The sequence below is a fragment of the Colossoma macropomum genome, unplaced genomic scaffold (assembly GCF_904425465.1).
Source record: "Colossoma macropomum unplaced genomic scaffold, Colossoma_macropomum, whole genome shotgun sequence".
Classification (NCBI taxonomy): domain Eukaryota; kingdom Metazoa; phylum Chordata; class Actinopteri; order Characiformes; family Serrasalmidae; genus Colossoma; species Colossoma macropomum.
This window is the reverse complement of record NW_023494799.1, coordinates 26,708,069-26,726,034: the sequence shown is the minus strand read 5'-3', so window position 1 is coordinate 26,726,034 and position 17,966 is coordinate 26,708,069.

The window sequence follows — 17,966 nt, the reverse complement described above, 5'->3', positions numbered from 1 at the left end:
TGACCATTTTGAAAATGTATTCAAAGAGAACTCAGTCAAAACTTGGTGAAGGACACGTCCCCTGAGGATGTGAGTGAATCATCTACTATTGTCATCATATCTTCATCGGTGTAATGTTGATTTTGCATTTGAGGCCTAAATGATGAGCCGGACCTTCTTTCTGAGTCTGTATGTGTAACATTAATTTGTAAAGATGTATGACGTGGCCTGAAAAACTCCTGTGAAGCCCAAAAGCTCTGACTATTTCAGGCTTTAAATGGTGACTCGCAGCAGCACACAATGTTTTTTTGTTTTTGTTTCTCCTGACTCTAATATCAGAATTATAACATTAAAATAGTTTACTTAAAGGACATATAGTATAGTTTCTGCATAATTCAATTGCTGAGATGTAAACAAAGTCATTTAGAGTGGACTGATGGGAAACTATTCATTCTAGATAAACTTACCAACTCTGATTTCTTTACAGTGGTGGTGAACGTAAATATAGCCATTGTATTTACTATCCAGAATGTGAGGCTACACATGTTATTATGCTGATAATGGTAAAATTGTGCTATGTCCTAAAAATTGGCTGTGTTAAATTTATCTGTGAGGAACTAGACTTTTCTTATTGTTTTCTTTGGGAGGCTTGATTGTAACAGTGCCTTAAAAATAACCCCACCATGTGAAGGCTGTACTTTAGCCTGGCTAGCTCTCACTGTAAATTCTTTACATGCTTCAAAAAGTGCTAAATACAGCCATATATAGGAGAGAATTCTGTGACTTACACAAAGTTCATAACCAAAAAACATTTATGATGAAAAAGTTACTTTTATGGTACAAAAACAGCGTGAATCTCCAGGAATATGTTGGATTGCTGTTGATATTCACAGATGATGTTGCTATGGGGATTTGAAGGGCATGACTAAACACACGCTGAACTTGAACCTGTTTAGCTACATAAAATATCCATGTTCCATTTTATGTTACATTGCAAAAAAGTGGAGTTTTGTGGATCAAAGAACCACTTTTGATTCCTTAAAGAACCCTTAAATGAAGTTCTGTAAAGAAAGTGAGATGCAAATGAGACGTGTGAACTTTTTAAAGTTCAAAGGACCTCCACACACAGCTCCATAATTATTGGCACCCTTGATAAAGATGTGCAAAAAAGGTAATGAAAAATGACCTTTGTGGTTAATCAGCTCAGCCACACCAACATGAGAATAACCCAAACTTCAGTTGAAGTAACTTTAGTCTGAGGAAACAAAAACCCTCGACAATTATTTTATTAACAAATCCATGTGTCAAAATTATTGGCACCCTCAATACCCTCAATGTCAAAAGTATAGGTAATCTCAGTTTGTTAACATAACAGCAGTAGCAGTGAGTCTTCACCTATAATGCTTGATGAGATAATAGAATACAGAGCAAGAATCTGAGACCACTCCTTAATACAGAAACTATTCAGATCCTCCAGGGTTCTGTTCAGCTCACCTGACAGGCTCTCAGTAGGGTTTAGGTCAGGGGACTGGGATGGCCTGTCAAAAGTACTGTAGCATCAGAGCATGCCTTGTTCTATTTAGTTTAAAAGTAACAGAGTAGCCTATACAGAAAGTGCTTGTGCATTGTAATGTTAGGTTATTTAGTTTGCTAGCAATTGGTTTATTCGGTTCTTTTGCATGGACTTTTATTGTGGAGGGCTAGGAACAATTCAAATAAACAGTCCAAATAAAACTCTGTTATGGGCACAAACATCCAGTTGTCTAAGCTTCTTCTGAGAACAACCCACACCACAATGGTGTCAGAAGTGGTAGAAGAAGCAGTGCTGAGAGATCATTTGAACAAAATTCCACAAAATTTCTAAACGGTTAAGATGTAAACAAAATCATTCAAAGTGATTTGATGTGAAATGCTCAGTTCTAGAGAAACTTACAAAGTCAGAATTGCTCACAGTGGTTGTGATAGGAACCAGACATCTGAAGGGTTTAATGCTCCTAAAAGCTCCCTCACAGAAGGTTATCACATGTATTGGTTATGAACATGCGGCCTGATGTCTGAGATGTTGTTTTACGGTAATTTTGACAAGGCTTTGGGGTAAAACATATATCTATTTAAATGAAAGGCACAGACAGGGCCTTCTAAGGGTAAATAGTTCCCTTTTCAGATTTACCACAATTTTACTATTATCAGCATAATAACGTGTGTAGCCTCACATTTTGGATAGTTAATAAATAAAATGGCTATATTTACATTCATCACAACCCCTGGTTCCTATCACCACCACTGTAAAGACATCAGAGTTGGTAAATTTATCTAGAATGAATAGTTTCCCATCAAATCACTCTGAATGACTTTGTTTACATTTCAACAATTGAATTATCTAGAAATTTTGGTGGAATTCCCCTTTATGTTGTGAAGTAATCTCAAATAGACTTGCTTATGTGGCTTTTGACACTGTATGACATACTGTTATCTATGAACAGGGACAAAAGCAGTAGCCATCTTGAAGCCTAAATATTCGGCACTTTTGTCCAATTTAAGCTACAAAACTAATCGTGAGAGCATCAGACAACAAACATGTCTTGACTGATTGAGTACATTTGAGATAAGGGAGAACTATCCCACACTACACCACCTTAACCTCCCCTCCGTTCTAATGCCCTCGGTGACCCCGTGCAGCAGAAGGCCAGAACCACATGTTTGCTGCTTTCTTCCAGGCTTTCTCTTTACAAACAGTCGTTACCTCCCTCCCTGCTGGCATGTTTGTGTAAACAATAAAGTCAGCATTGAGTAACTCCTCAGCTCCAAGGCTGTGAGTCAAACCCCCCCACGCCCCCCCACCCTCTCCAAGGGATCACTGTGTCATTCTGTTGAGTGGATTTTGGGGGAGGTGTTTGTGTGTGTGTGTGGAGGTGTATGTGTATGTTTGTGGGTTTGTGTGTGTTTGGGTGTGGTAGGGCTGTCTGTGTGTGTGTGTTTGGATTGTGAATGCATGCATGTGTTTGTGTGTGTGTGTGTGTGTGTGTGTGTGTGTGTGTGTGTGTGTGTGTGTGTGTGTGTGTGTTTGAGGGTTGTTAAAGGGAGATTCCAGTGTTTTCTTTGGCTGAGATGATTAGTTACCCTTCAAGGCTCACCTCAGTGAACTCTAGCCATTAGACATAAAGCAAGAACAACATATTATACAAGCACTGATGCACCTGATGCACTGCATTATTTTATAGAAGAGTTTAGCCTGAAGTTTTTCACGTTTTAATTGAAGTACCACAATCCAAGATGCATTTATATGATGTTTCCATCAATAGGATGTTTCTTTGAACATTTCATGGAAGTTTGAAAAAGCAAAGCTTTGAAGTTTTTTGCTTTTAATCAGAACTTCACCAATTTTTCCAAAATGTCTGCATGATTGCATTACTGACCCATAACCAAAACCTAACAGACTTGTAAAATGGTTCACTGTAGAGACACTCGCCAACTCAGATTTTTTACAGTGGTGGTGATAGACTACCAGTGAACCTACAGGTGTCTTTTACATGTAATGTTGATGATAAAAAACAGGTAAATATGGTTTTGGTAACATTTTACCGGAGGGTACTGTTCATAAGGCTACATGACACCTACATAAGCTTGTCTTGACAACTGACATAACCCTACATGAATGTTTATAAATGCTTTTTCCAATAGGTGTCGTTTGCTGTAAAGGTTGCATTTGCCAATTTTGATCAAAGTTAGCTAAAATAGCTTTTATGACAGATGACGCCTATTGGAATAAGCTTTTATAAACATTTATGCAGGGTTATGTCAGTTTATGTAGATGTCATGTAGTGTTATAAACAGTACCCTCCAGTAAAGTGTTAGCAAGTTTTCTTTAGATGCTCTTTTGTCTTATGACACACTGCATGTACCTCTTCACCAAAAGTATATTTAGGAAAATTAAGTTTTAGGTCAAAACCTCATCAAAACTATCATAAAACAGTGCAGTGTATTCATAACCATTTTATGTAATAACTTTCTGTGAGGGAGCTTTTAAAGGCATTAAACAACTTCAGACATCTGGTTCCTATCACCACCACTGTGAACAATTCTGACTTGTTAAGTTTCTCTAGAACTGAACATTTCACATCGATTCACTTTGAAGGACTTTGTTTACATCCTGATCAATTAATTATGCAGAAATTTGAGAAAAGGATTAAATTCTCCTGTAAGTTAGTATCAGTGGGAAGCCAGCAGAGAAGGCCTACGATTTCTGTGAACTAAAAAGTGCTTCTGTAATTTCATTTTATTTAAAGCTTGTAACAGACATAAAGTTAACCCCTTAAACTTAAACCCCTAAGCATTATTATTCCATTATTAATCCTAAGACTTATTGTTCAACTATTATGAGTCTAAAATATACATTAAGTAGTTATTAGAGTGAAGAAATGAACTTGGTTATAGAGTATATCCTTCAGAGGCCTAGAGACATCGTTGTCAATTTAATATGCATTAGGCTTACATTTCATAGAGATTTACCTGTAATCACTTAATTTCACAGTTTATATTTGATTTGCATTTGAAGTTTGCACACCAACTTTTTCCCTTTATTTCAGTTTCAAAAAGTAGCAAAAACATGGCCAAACTTTGAAGGATGGTTTTTCATTCTGCAAAACAAGCCTCTGCACACAACAGTAACAGATCAGATTCAAATCATAATAAAATATCTCTCCCTGCTTTGGCTGGCTTTACATGGTAAAACTTTGATGCAACTAGTTGCATGTTATGAGTTGTATGCAACTTGACAGTCATAAAAAGCAATTCAAAAACAGTCAGCTTTTACTGCACATGATACATCTGATTATGCAACTAGTTAGCAAATTTAGCAGCTCATATTTTGACACACTCTATATACAGCCACCTGCGAGATATGATTTACATATTTGAAGCATTTTTATAATCTTCTTAGATTTTTTCCAGCCTTCATTGTTGTTATTTTTTTCAATATCTGTATATTATTTTTTCTGTCTAGGGTTGTTTATAATTGAGTTACTCTCTGTTGTGTCAAGATTAAACCTTTGAAAATTAATGTAAAAGTAGCTGCTACTTGATGTCTACTTTTCAACTGCCCAATAAATCATCTTCTGTTTTATTTTTCTGCCCACTGATCTGGTATAATCAGTGATTTGAAAGCACATTCTTTAGCCAGATCACATGATACATTATCAGCATTTTGATTGGCTGTTTCATGAAGTTGAGACAATTGCAACTGTTGCGACTGAGTTTCAAATAAGTTGAAGGACACTTTACGCAAGCCTGTTTTTATGCTCACTAATCTGGTAAAATCAGCTATTTGAAAGCACGGTCTATAACATGATCACATGATGCATCACCAGCAATTTGATTGGCTGTTTCGTGAAGTTCAGGCACTTGCAAATGTTGTGACTGAGTTTCAAATAAGTTGCTGGACACTTTACATAAGCCTATTTTTCTGCCCACTGATCTGGTAAAATTATTTTCACTATGTAAGGCCAGCCTTACAAACACAAAGGACTAAAAGTGTAAAATATATATGTCGGAAATAATTTATAAAAATTGAAAGAGGGGTTTCAAGGGTTTTGTATGCACCATGGTGGTCCTAGGAGGGTCAAAGGGTTAAGAGCCTTTTTTCTCCTAAAATGATGTCTTTATGAGCCTTGGTTATGACAGTGACAGAATATACTGTATCTGTTCCAGAAATGCTATAGAATCTCAAGCTGGAGTCAAACGGGAGGCTTACAGAGTGTGAAGCCAGGCTTTTCTCTGCTGGGGATTGGGTTCAGATGGAAGGCGATAGCTTTGAGAAGCTGGCATTAAAGCGTGGGTGGTGGAGCTCTATAGGAGTATTTTGGTTACAAGCACAGCGATTACTCACACAATGCAGTCTGCAGAGACACCGCATGTGAGAAACAGGGTGGCAGAATTCACACAGTAGCCCCCCACAGTGTTGTTTTTCACATACACACATTTGTTTTTGTACAATATCAGGACATAGGTGTCATACATACATATTTTGGGTATAACTCCCTTTATATCAGTGTATGTTTTCTATATGTATTATAGAAGTGTATATATATATATATATACATATATATATATATATATATATACACATATATATATATATATATATATACATATATACATATATACACATATATATACATATATATATATGTGTGTGTGTGTGTGTGTGTGTGTGTGTGTGAACATTACATATGTAATTATCTGTATGTATTAAGTGTACTGTATACATAAGTTATAATGTTAATGTTGTAATATGTTATGTATGTTATGTCACTACTTTGGGTCTATAATAAGTGTAGTAAATATACAATATATAATACCTAATGCATACTTATGCATAAGTATCTATTTGTATTGAGTGTACAATATATAATGTGTTTGTATAACATATATTGTATGAGTGTTAAAGTACCTATATTTCTGCTGCTGATACAAAACCTTGTATCTCCATTTTTGTCGTTTTGCATATTTTGAAAATGCCTGTTGCCCTTTACATTGTGCATAATTTTTATGACCCAGAATTACTTGAAAAGATGTCTGGTTCCACTGACTTAAAAGTAAAGTATGCTTTTTCCTTCTCCTGTAAAGTTTTGTAAGCACCTACACTTTGTGTATACCTATATGTAACTATCTATAAATAATAGATGTGCTATTATGCATAAGTATGTCTATGTGTTACATGTTATGTAGTACTCACACCTTAACTACTTATATGCAATAAGTCTACTACATATAAGTAGGTGTATGCCTACTAGAATTGGCTAACCCTAATCCTAACTTTGACCTCACTTACCAAAGTGGCTTTATCCTTTTGTTTTACTAATGAAGTCAGACATTTTAGGTTAAACCTGTTTTTCTCTGTGCTTTTATCAAAGTCAAGACTATTTGGTCCTGAAAATGTATGAAAACTAACACAAACACACACACAGAGGAGGAAATGGTATCCTCACTGCATCAGAGTGGGCCAAAGTGCCTGCAAATGTCACACATATCAACACACACACACACACACACTGATTGTAATAGGAATCCTCTTTGCAGCACTGTGAATCTGACCACACATACACACACACTGCTGCGTTAGGTGACCCTCTCTTTCCCACACTTAATAATTGACCAATGAAACCTGAGGCGGGCACCTGAACTTTTCCTGCCCCCCAGGCTGCCTCTATAACACGCACACACACAAACACAAACACGTCACACCACTCCGTCTCACGGGACGAGAGCAGCTTCATCTGTTTGTGTGTGACATAATGGGCTCAATGTAATTAGCCTGTCCTCTGTGTGAGTGTGTGTCTTTTTCCACAGTAAATGTTTTATTAGTGGGAGGCCATACGCTATCCAGTGAGGCTGGGATTGGAGTACGAGTGTGTGTAGGAGGATACTGCTGCTCAGGAGTCTATAAAAGCTCTGGGAAATGTACATCAATTACTCAACATATAGTACATTTAAAAACCTGTTTATCTGGCCAGCACTTGTTTGCTCAGAAACACTGGACCTTCAGACTTTTCAGTTTGGTCTGAAGCAAAATAGCAGGTGTGAAAGGTGCCTTGGACCATGGTGAAGACCAAAGGACCAAATTAAGTCCGACCAAATGAGGTGGTCTCGGTCTGAATCAAACTGAACTATAGTATTCAGTGTATTCAGTATTCAGTAAACACTTTTTTGGATGGTTCGGACTTTCTGACTAAGTATAGGAAGTTGAGGCAGGCTATCGTAACCCATTAAACAATAGAAGAAGAAAAAGAACCAGGAGAGAAGTAAAAATGAGCCATGGTAGCGCATGGAGAGAGGAGGAGCCGAAATATTTAATTGTAATTTGGTCCAAAGAAAAAGTCAAAATTCAACTTGAAAAAATGCCTAAAGAAAATGAGAGAGAGGATATGAGAGTGCTGCAGGTAGTGCTCACTAAATTACAATGTAAAACCAAAACTAAACGTGAACCAAAACCTAAACCTGATTAAATGTATTCAATGTAACAAAAACATAAACCTTGGTTCAGTCCTTGGTCTAGACTTTCAAGTGAGAAAACGCCATAATAAGACATAATAAGCAGTGAGTTTATGCATATCAATGTGTTTGTTTAATTATTTAATTTCCAAATCTCTCACTGAGGAACCCCAGTATAATTTGTAGGTATCATTCATTCATCATGCCTGGTTTGGCTAATCAATACGTCATTAAATTGATTTAATCGTTAATGGTGACTTCACAGATGTGCAAGTTACCCAAGCAGTGGGCACTAATACACCCTCATACTATGACAGACCCTGACTTTTGAACTTCGTGCTGGTAATAATCGGGACAGTCCTCTTCATTTTTGGCCCGTAGAGCACAACGTCAACTATTTCCATGAAAGTTTGGCTCGTCAGACTACAGTACGTTTCCACTGTGCATCAGTCCATTTCAGATGAGCTTGAGCCCAGAGAAGTTGGTGGCATTTCTGGATGTTGTTGACATCTACTGTGCAAAGTACAGTCTTAACTTGCATTTGTGGATGATTTGACAATTTGACTAATAATTCGGACTAATTTGCAGCCATTGTTCCAAACCATTGTTCTCACTGCAGGTTTGTTTTTTGTAAACCTATAAGTGCACCTATATTGTCAGTGTTACACTTCCCGGTTCTCAGACGATCTCTAACTATTATACGAACTCCAACTCCCAAGATGCATCAGTCAGTCATGTGACCCAGCCGATCTATCATCTATCAGTCATCAGATCTCAGTCACTGGAATTGTAATTGTAGTCACCTGTTATCTTTTGTATATAAACATGTCTGTTTCATTCAAAATATATGCTTTATTTGACATCTGTGAGTGTCTGGTTCGTTAATCCAGCGTGACAGTCCGTGTAAAACAGGTGGGTGTAGGAAAGGTAGGTGTTTCAAGTCAGTGTATTTCAGGGACAATGCACATTACCTTATGTAACTTAAGTATGGTCCCATCAGTGGGCTGGTCCCTAGAGATTACAGACGACTGGTTGGACATATTCAGAATGCAGTAATTCACATTGCACTTGAGTTGCATAATGTAAAGCATCCTGCATCTCATTTGAAACTCAGCCGCAACAGTTGCAAGTGTCTCAAGTTCATGGAACGAGTTTCATGAAACAGCCAATCGAAGCGCTGATGACACATCAGGTGATCACATTAAATGACATTCTTTAGAACTATTGATTTCACCAGATCAAGATGCAAGAAAATGAAACAACGCATTTTTTTTTTTTAAAGTGAGCTGCAGGACGCTTTACATTATGCAACCCAGGCGCAATTTAGTTTCAGATAGGTTTCATGCAGCTAAAGGTGCACTGTGTGAAACCAGCCTACAAGCCTGCAAGCTAATTTTCAATTGTAGTCCAGGGTACTAACATTATGAACCAGAACAACTGAAATAAACAAAAATACCAAAACAAAAACAAAAACCGTATGTAGATGCACTAACAGGGTGTGGTTAAATAGCTCTGAATTTTGGGGTCAGACTGGAGGGATTGAGTTCCTTTATGCATTTTTCCGGGTTCATGACCGCACTCAACAATGCTTCTCTATTACAAAAGCAGCTGTGTCCAGAAAATACACCTCCATGTTATTCTTCACCGTCCAGCGATCTTCACATGTACACACACACATTTCACGGTACACATGTGTGCGTTTGGAGGAGTGCGTGTGTGGGCGGGGGAGCAGGGGCAGGCGGAGGTTAAGGCACAGAGGGCCACGTTCACGTGTTTTTCCTTTGAACAGCAGTACAATGAGTACCCAACAACAAAGAGATAGAGAGAACAGGCGAATTTCTTTCTCCTCCCTCGTCTTTTTTCTCTCTATCTTTCTTACCAGTCCCTAAAGACCGTGCAACAGTGCAGCATGAAAAAGGGGGTTAAACTGTGCTTGAATCTTCTCTGTTGCTGCACCGTGTTCACATATGTGGAGTGTCATGAAGTACCCCCAGCGAGAACACGTACTAGTCTGATAAGGATAAACTCACTGAAGCATAATTGAAGCTTTAATCACTGGCTGGCATCAGCTAATGATCTCTCTCTGCTTTTCACCCTGAGACGGTTGCCATGGCGACAGAGAGCCGCTCTGTCTTTCTCTGTCTCTGTCAGACTGGCTCGAGACATCGTGGTGACAAAGCACATATTCACCACTTAAGCTGTCTGAAAAATGATCATGAAGACAAAGTTGGGTGTTTTATGGAAGGTAAATAATAAACGAAAAAAAGATACATTAGAGGTTTATATTTTATAGTTTAAGCCATATTACTGTGATGTTTGGAAAAAATCTAAACTATACATGGTCAGTGGGGATGTAAATTGATGTAAATCGAAATGATTCAGTTCAATTCTGATTCTGATTCTTTAGGAAATGATTCACTGCATCACGAATCTCAAATTTTACCACAGTTCAGTTCAATACGGTTCAATTATTTTGGTACAACTCAAAATTATAGCCCTCATCACAGTAGCAGCATAGACAATAAACCACTATACCATTGCTAAATGTTTAGCTTTGAAAATAGCTTGAGAATTTCTAAAAAAAATGGCTTTAGACACACTAAAGTTTTGGCAAAGAAACTATTTTTCACATTTTTCCACTTATCCTGGATGCAGTCGATCAGCCAAGACATGTTTGGTGTCCAAATTTTGCTTCTGTAGGTTAGAACTGGAGCTACAAGGCTAATGTTGCTAACAAACACTAGATGTCAATAGTCACCCAAATATTATCTGTAGATACATCTGCAAAACTCCTCTCAACCCACTAAAACAGCATCCGGGTCTTCATGAAGGTCACAGTATGACTATAAGAATGAACAAAACTTCACCGTGTATGTTAGTAACGTTAGCCTCATAGCACCAGTTCTAAACTAAAAAAGCTGAATTTGGACACCAAAGATACATTGGCTGATCAACTACATCTGGGTTAAGTGTATAAATTTGATTTTTAGTTGTCCAAAATCCAAATTCTCAAGCTATTTTCAAAGTTAAACATTCAGCACTGATGAACTGTTCCCTTAAAGATGATGCAGTATGGATGTGAATTACAATTGCAAATTATCAAATAATATTTAGTTACAAAATGATTCATTGCATTTAGGAAATTCCCGCAATTACTTTTTCACAATTCAGAATTATTCTTACAAAAATGCTGCATGAACAGACATGGTTGGAGAGTCTTTGTTTACGTCGTATTCATTTAATTACGCACAATATTTTTTAACAAAAGGCGGAATAATGTTCAACTTCACAAACAATGGCTATAGGTAGTCCAAGAACAAGCCTGAGCAAGAGAGAGAGAGTGAGAGAGAGAGAGAGAGAGAGAGAGAGAGAGAGAGGGAGAGAGAGAGAGAGAGAGAGAGAGAGAGAGAGGGAGGGGCGGAGAGTTTTTTGGTTGGTGAAAAAAAAAATCTAATTAATCACCTGCTGCCCTGCTTCTGGAGTCATATGGGTCATATCTGCCTTTCAAATTAAAACTGAAATGATGTGGCTGCGGTTGTCTGATCTGAGATCAGACACGTCTGGTACATATGGGCCACAAAGGACAGAAAAAAGTCAAGCTGAGCCCCACTTCTGTTCTTACGAGCCGAATGACACTGGAACTGCCCCCACTTGTCTCACACTGGCTGTAGGGGAGCTTTCAAAGTCACATTGAGAGCTGCAGAGAGAGGGAGAGAGAGAGAGAGAGAGAGAGAGGGAGGATGGCATTCCCATGGTTATCTCACTGGGCTCCTTGAAGGACTATTTGTGTGCGTATAAATGTGAGCATGTGTGTGGAAGGCACAGCTGGCGTACCCCTCCCTCCCCAAACAGCTCCCCCAGCACTCGTCCTTCTCTCCCTTATCATCCTCCCCTCGTCCTTTGGCAGCCATGACGACGCCTGCGTCACTCCTCCAGGTGCTCCGTGGGCAGTCGCCATGGTTACGGCCACGGGATCACACCCAATCAAAAGCCAGTCTGGCTCGAGAGGCTTTCCTCAAGGGCGTCACCAGCCGCGGGGCGCTAACAGGGAGAATCTGGAACTCTTTGTTTGAAAAAAAAAGGAGTTGTTTTTTCATCCCCCAAAGGCCCTCTGCACTGAGATCATCAATTCTGCTGTTCTTGTTGTGTCAAACGCAGACACGGACAGGCAATTCAAGCAGCTTTTTCCTTCAAATCGCAAATGATACACAAACACGACTGTCAAGCTTTACCATTTACTCCATGATCTACTGCACTGTATTGGTAATAAACAACGTGGGTGGTCTCGCATCCTTTGCAGTCGATGCTGGATTGCACCAAATGTTCTGCAACATCGCTGCTAATTAAACGGTACACAGTTTGTAGCAGTGCTGCTGTGGAAACACAGCAACCAACAATTGAACATAAGGAACAGCTTATGTAGCCGATGCAACCGAGTGTGATATACATAAATCGAAAAGAAAAACAAGATTTATCCAAAAACACAAAACCCACCACACTCAACCATGCAATTTGATTCAGATTCATGGCATTTGTTTCAAACTGCCTGAGAAAATCAGGGCTGCTTGTATTCCATCAGAGTGCAATCAATTTGGTTTTGTAACACTGATCAAACTGCACTACCAGTTATTGGGTCCACCAACTTTGTGTCCACTTTATCAGAAACATCTACCATATAGGTGCACTTTGTAGGTTTACAATTAATCATTTGCAAAACAATGATTGACACGTATCTTAGTCAGTCACAGCCATCTTTCAACACTTCATCCTCATCAGGCAAATGGAAAAACTCAGATCCAGAAAAACTCAAAATCCACAAAACAAACCTGCAGTGAGAAAGTCGCTTGGTCAGAATCACTAAGCTGGCGGTATACATCAAACAAAAAAAGCCATTTCACATAAACAGCATACTCTGATCTAGAAATCCAATTAAGAAATCCGAGAAAGAGAGCTGAATTGTAGCTGAGTAATCAGATTTCTCTGTGCATGTAAACTCTTGAAAACAGACCGTGGTACCGGAAATAAGCAAGCAGTGTTGCCGCGAGATGGCAGTAAAACACTTTTGGAGCGATGCTGAAACCAAATACAAACTTGACAAAATAAAGATTTTAAATATTCTTCATCTACTAGATGATTAATGTTCATATTTTCAGGTAAAGTGCGTCAATGTTTTTTTAAAAAAGTGCGGCATGAAGTTTGAGTTTTACATTACGTTTACATCACGTCTTCTTCTGTGAGTTTATTGGTCTGGTTGCAAGGCAGTTGTCTGATTACTGTTTGACTCATGTAGACCCGTAGAGTTTTAACATTATCTGATTACTCAAGTGCATGTAAATGTATTGATTGGATTACTGACAAAATCTGATTTTCTGCAGTTATCAGATTATTAAGTGCATGTTAATGCATTTAATGTCTCTATGGACAAAATAATACAGTGTTTTGAGTTTGTATAGTGCAGCGTACAGCGCTTGCTGAGCACAACATCTAATCACGGTGTTGTTTGTTCAGAGACCTCCCTTTGATTTGATTGGTCCTATTGCAATTTAATTCAAGTACACACTATCCTGATCATCTGGAGGGTGAAGCTGTTTTTATTTCATTCATTAAGATGAAAAAAATTTTGGATTAAACTCAATGGAAGGCCAAACTCACGGCTCAGTGACAAAACTATTAACAGACTGGCTTTAGGGTAAAGATCAACTTTATAAGGGTTACTGTATTTCCTATAGCAAATTGTAATATGATGTCTAACATTTAAGTGAAACCTAAATGCTAGGATCACTTTTTATTAACTTCGGATGAAGCAGAACTGCACAGCACTCACATTTACAAACATCAGTACACATGCCATTCACTTATTGCTGCATCAACCAGCTCCACTGTTTAGGGTTTAGTGTTAGCTTTAGCATTAGCTCATCTGAAGGGGCAGCCCAAACTTCCTCCTTATTAGACATAAATCCTGCAGCCTTATCGTTCTGTTACTAAATGATTTCCCTGGTCTGATTTATGTAAACATGGCTCCCACAATCCATTTTTATTTATATTGGCTTGCATTCATATTGTCAGTCCTCAAACATGTATGTCTATACTGAACATCTTGTAAAGCGTTCAGTATAAAATATTAGGTACTCCTATTTGTGCTTCTAAATTTGCATTTGAGCTACTGAAATTTTTAGTCTGACAGCAAAAGGCTGGGTGGCCTGAGCTGAAAGTTTGACAGACTTAGCAACAGTGACAGTATAGGAGGTGGGATTTGACGAAATATTGCGGTCACAGGCCACGCTGCCATGGGAGCTTTGGAGGCATGGCCATGTGAAGAGGCTTTTGGGAGATGCCTCACTTAAAAAGGTACTGCTGCCATATTCTGGCTGTTGCTGTAAGTTTAAGATGTGTCATATGTGCTGCATGTGCTTTATTGTGTGGGGCTGTGGGAAAGGGTGGGTGTTAGGCCAGAAACATACATGCGAACGCAAATTACAGTGCTCAGCCAACACATTGTAAACACTCAGCCTTTCAGTATGAACTCATTGTGCGTTCTTACATTGATGTGGCAGTTAAAACACACAGTGCTGAAGGGGGCGATAGAGGACAAATCAGAGAGGGATCTACTGTTATTTCAACAGCCTCAACAGATAAACGTAAACAAGTAGAAGAGAAGGAGCTTCTTTACCTCTTCTGTTGGAATGAAAAGGCGATAATGTATCATATTTTTTATGTTTATCTACGCCATCTTTTGAGACTCAACAGTACGTCTGCTAGGGCAGTTGAGAAAGCACGCTGGTGGTATAAAATCACTTGGACAGGCTTGGCTGTCGTTATAACGCTCCTTATTGTAACGCTCAGATTGCCACTTGTGCGGCAACGCTCGTACCATGCTGCAGTACGTTATGAATTGCATCGTGACACATTTTTGAATGCAACTACATGCGAAACCCCGTCTGCATAGCTCGAAGCGTTTGCATTCGCGTTCTTGCGTGAGGTATGTTTCGGGCCTTATTGTCTACTGTGAAGTAAAGCTGTATAGCTAGAAGTGACGTGCCTGCTATCCTGCTATATTTGCAGCAGCACTGGGTGGCGGTTTTCTCTTGCTGCCTGTTCAATAGCAGAGCACTTGCCTGGACGCGCAGTGTCTCTCGTGTCTTATTCTACGCCCACGCCACAGTATGTTATGTTGCAAGCCCATCTGTTGCTGCACAACTTATCAGCCCCCTCTATCCCATTCATCAATGGAAATGGTAGTACTGGGATGAGTGTATCAGGCACAGAGGTGTTTGGTTGGGTTTTTAAACACATTTTAAGCGGCCCACCACCCAAAAATATCCAACTAGCCAACAATAGTCCTCCACTGCAAAAAATGTTAGCAAGTAAAACATCTTAAATCTAGTCAGCATATCCAATATTTCTCATTATGAGATTGTTGTAAGAACAGGCGAAGACACCTTTACTAGTAAAATGACTTAAAACAAGCTAAATTGTATAGAAATGGCTGGAATAACCTTTATATTCTCAGTCTCATGACAAGAAATATGAAATATGCTGACTATGTTTTAGATATTATCACTTGTTATGATTGCAGTTTGTAGTCATAAACAGATCACTCATGAGGGACTAACATAAAGCATATGTTCTCCACCAGCATGGCATACCAACAAGGTAGGGTTTCTAATAAAGTGGCCTGTAAGTGTTCACAGTGCAACACCACTCTAGCACATGCAACCATGTCAAAGTCACTGCTAAGCTGAGAATGTTCCACCACTCAAACAATATCTGGTTAATGGTCCTTTTGTGGTCCATTTCCATTAATGGTTGGGATGGAGGCAGGTTGATCATTTGTACAGCAACAGATGGGCTGCAGTCAGTAACTGTAAATCTACCAATTGCATGCTACACAGTAGGTGTTACTGATGAACTGGCAACACAGTGTAAATTGAAAGGGTTCCTGGTCCAAGATCAGCCCTCTCGCATTAAGGTTCTATATGAAAACCGTAGCTCAGATCATCATAATGGATGAGCATGCTTTTCTACCTGGCCTGCATGTGGTCTTGAGTTATGAATAGGACAAAGCATAATGAGCACTGAAGGTCTAGAGTGTCTCTCCCACCTATGGTTCAGCCTCAGCGGTGTCACTCCTAATGAAGTCTCTAATGCAGTCTATTATGCTGGGTGTCAATTCTGCCAGCAGGAGTGGAGATGCTCGAGCCCCTGAGTTACTGTCTGCCATGGCAACAGCTCACTCATGTCTCTGTCATTACTGACACTGCTGGGTGGCATGGGGAAATGGGTGAAAGAAGAGATTTAATAAGGCCTACACGACCTAACAAATTCACAGAGGTGCAGATAAAAGAGTTAGTGATGACTGGAATAGAGAAGCTGCATCAGCCTGATTCCAATGATGTTTAAACTTATTTTTTGCTTGTAACTGATGCCATTTTCACTTGTTCACATTAAAGAGCTGGATGGGGAAGTTAGCGCTTAGGAAACATGGATGGTCTTCTCATTAAAGCAGTGGTTGGGCCTAATAGCGGGCGGTATATGCGAAACTTTATTTCATAGTATACTTATGATTATGGTATATATATCCACGGTTTCGGTATATATATCACAGTATAATGTATTTATGTAGATTTTTGTCAAATAAAACCACTTTGGATTCTCAAGTAAACCCTTTTTGTAGAACAACAATGGCATATTATTCTGGATGTCCCTTCACTTTTAATAAGAACCATATTTAACAATGAAAGTAAATCTAAAATATTTTTATGGGCAAAATAAATAATTGACAATAGACATAACTATCAACAGATGTCAGTATTGCTTTCTAACCCTAATGAGATAATGGTGAGTGTATGTAACGCCCACAGTGGCTTCTCTGAGCACAGCAAAAACAGTGCTGAATGTTGTTTTATGTCCAAAAGTTATTTGTCTCTTACACTCGAGCTTTAATCTGTAACCGGCAGACGCTGCCGTGCCATCGTCTGAAGCAGCCGGCTGAGCGTGGAGCGCCATGAGTGGCCAACATCTAATGTCTAATGTTTAACAATTTGTTTCGACAAGACTATACGGCAAGATGAAAAGACCTAAATGACTTTTGAAAAAGGGTGTATTATTGGGGCACGGATGGCAGGAGCCTCAATCACAAAGACTGCTCAACTGTAGTGTAACTGGAACAGTGACTAAAGCAACCTCTAAATTTAATGAGACATGATACATTAGTGAGAACCTATGAGACATTTCCCTTCACTGGAACTCCACTTGGGTATTGCCCAAACCCTGAAAAACAGCCCCAGACCATTATTCCTCCTCCACCAAACTTTACTGTTGGCACCATTACTGTTGGCACTACGCATCCTGGGAGGTAGTGGTCTCCTGGCATCTACCAAACTCAGATTCATCCATCAGACTGCCTAGTGAAGGGGATTAATCACTCCAGAAAACACATTTCCACTGCCCCAGTGGTGGCATGCTTTACACCACTATACCACTTGGCATTATGTGCAATGATCTTAGACTTGTGTGCAGCTGCCTGACCATGGAAACCCATTTCATGAAGCTTCCACACACGACATGCTTCAGCACTTTGGGGCTGGGGCCTATTTTTGCTCCATTTCACAATAATAGCACTTACAGTTGACTGGGGCAGACCTAGCAGGGCAGAAATTTCTACTAACTTGTGGCAAAGGTAGCATCCTATGACAGTGCTACGTTTAAAGTCACTGAGCTCTTCAAGACGACCCATACTGACAATGTTTATCAAAGGAGACTGCAGGTCCATGTGTTTTATTCTATATAACTGTTAGCAATGGGTGTGGCTGAAACACCTGAACTCAATAATTAGGAGGGCTGTCCACATACTTTTGGTCATATAGATGTCATAGATGATAGCAGTTCATTTTTAGATAACAGTATGTCACACAGTGTCAGTTGAAATTTCTTAGCAAATTGAGTGTGTGATAATTTGCTATAATGATACAATGCTAATTGGTGCTGCATAAGCTTTA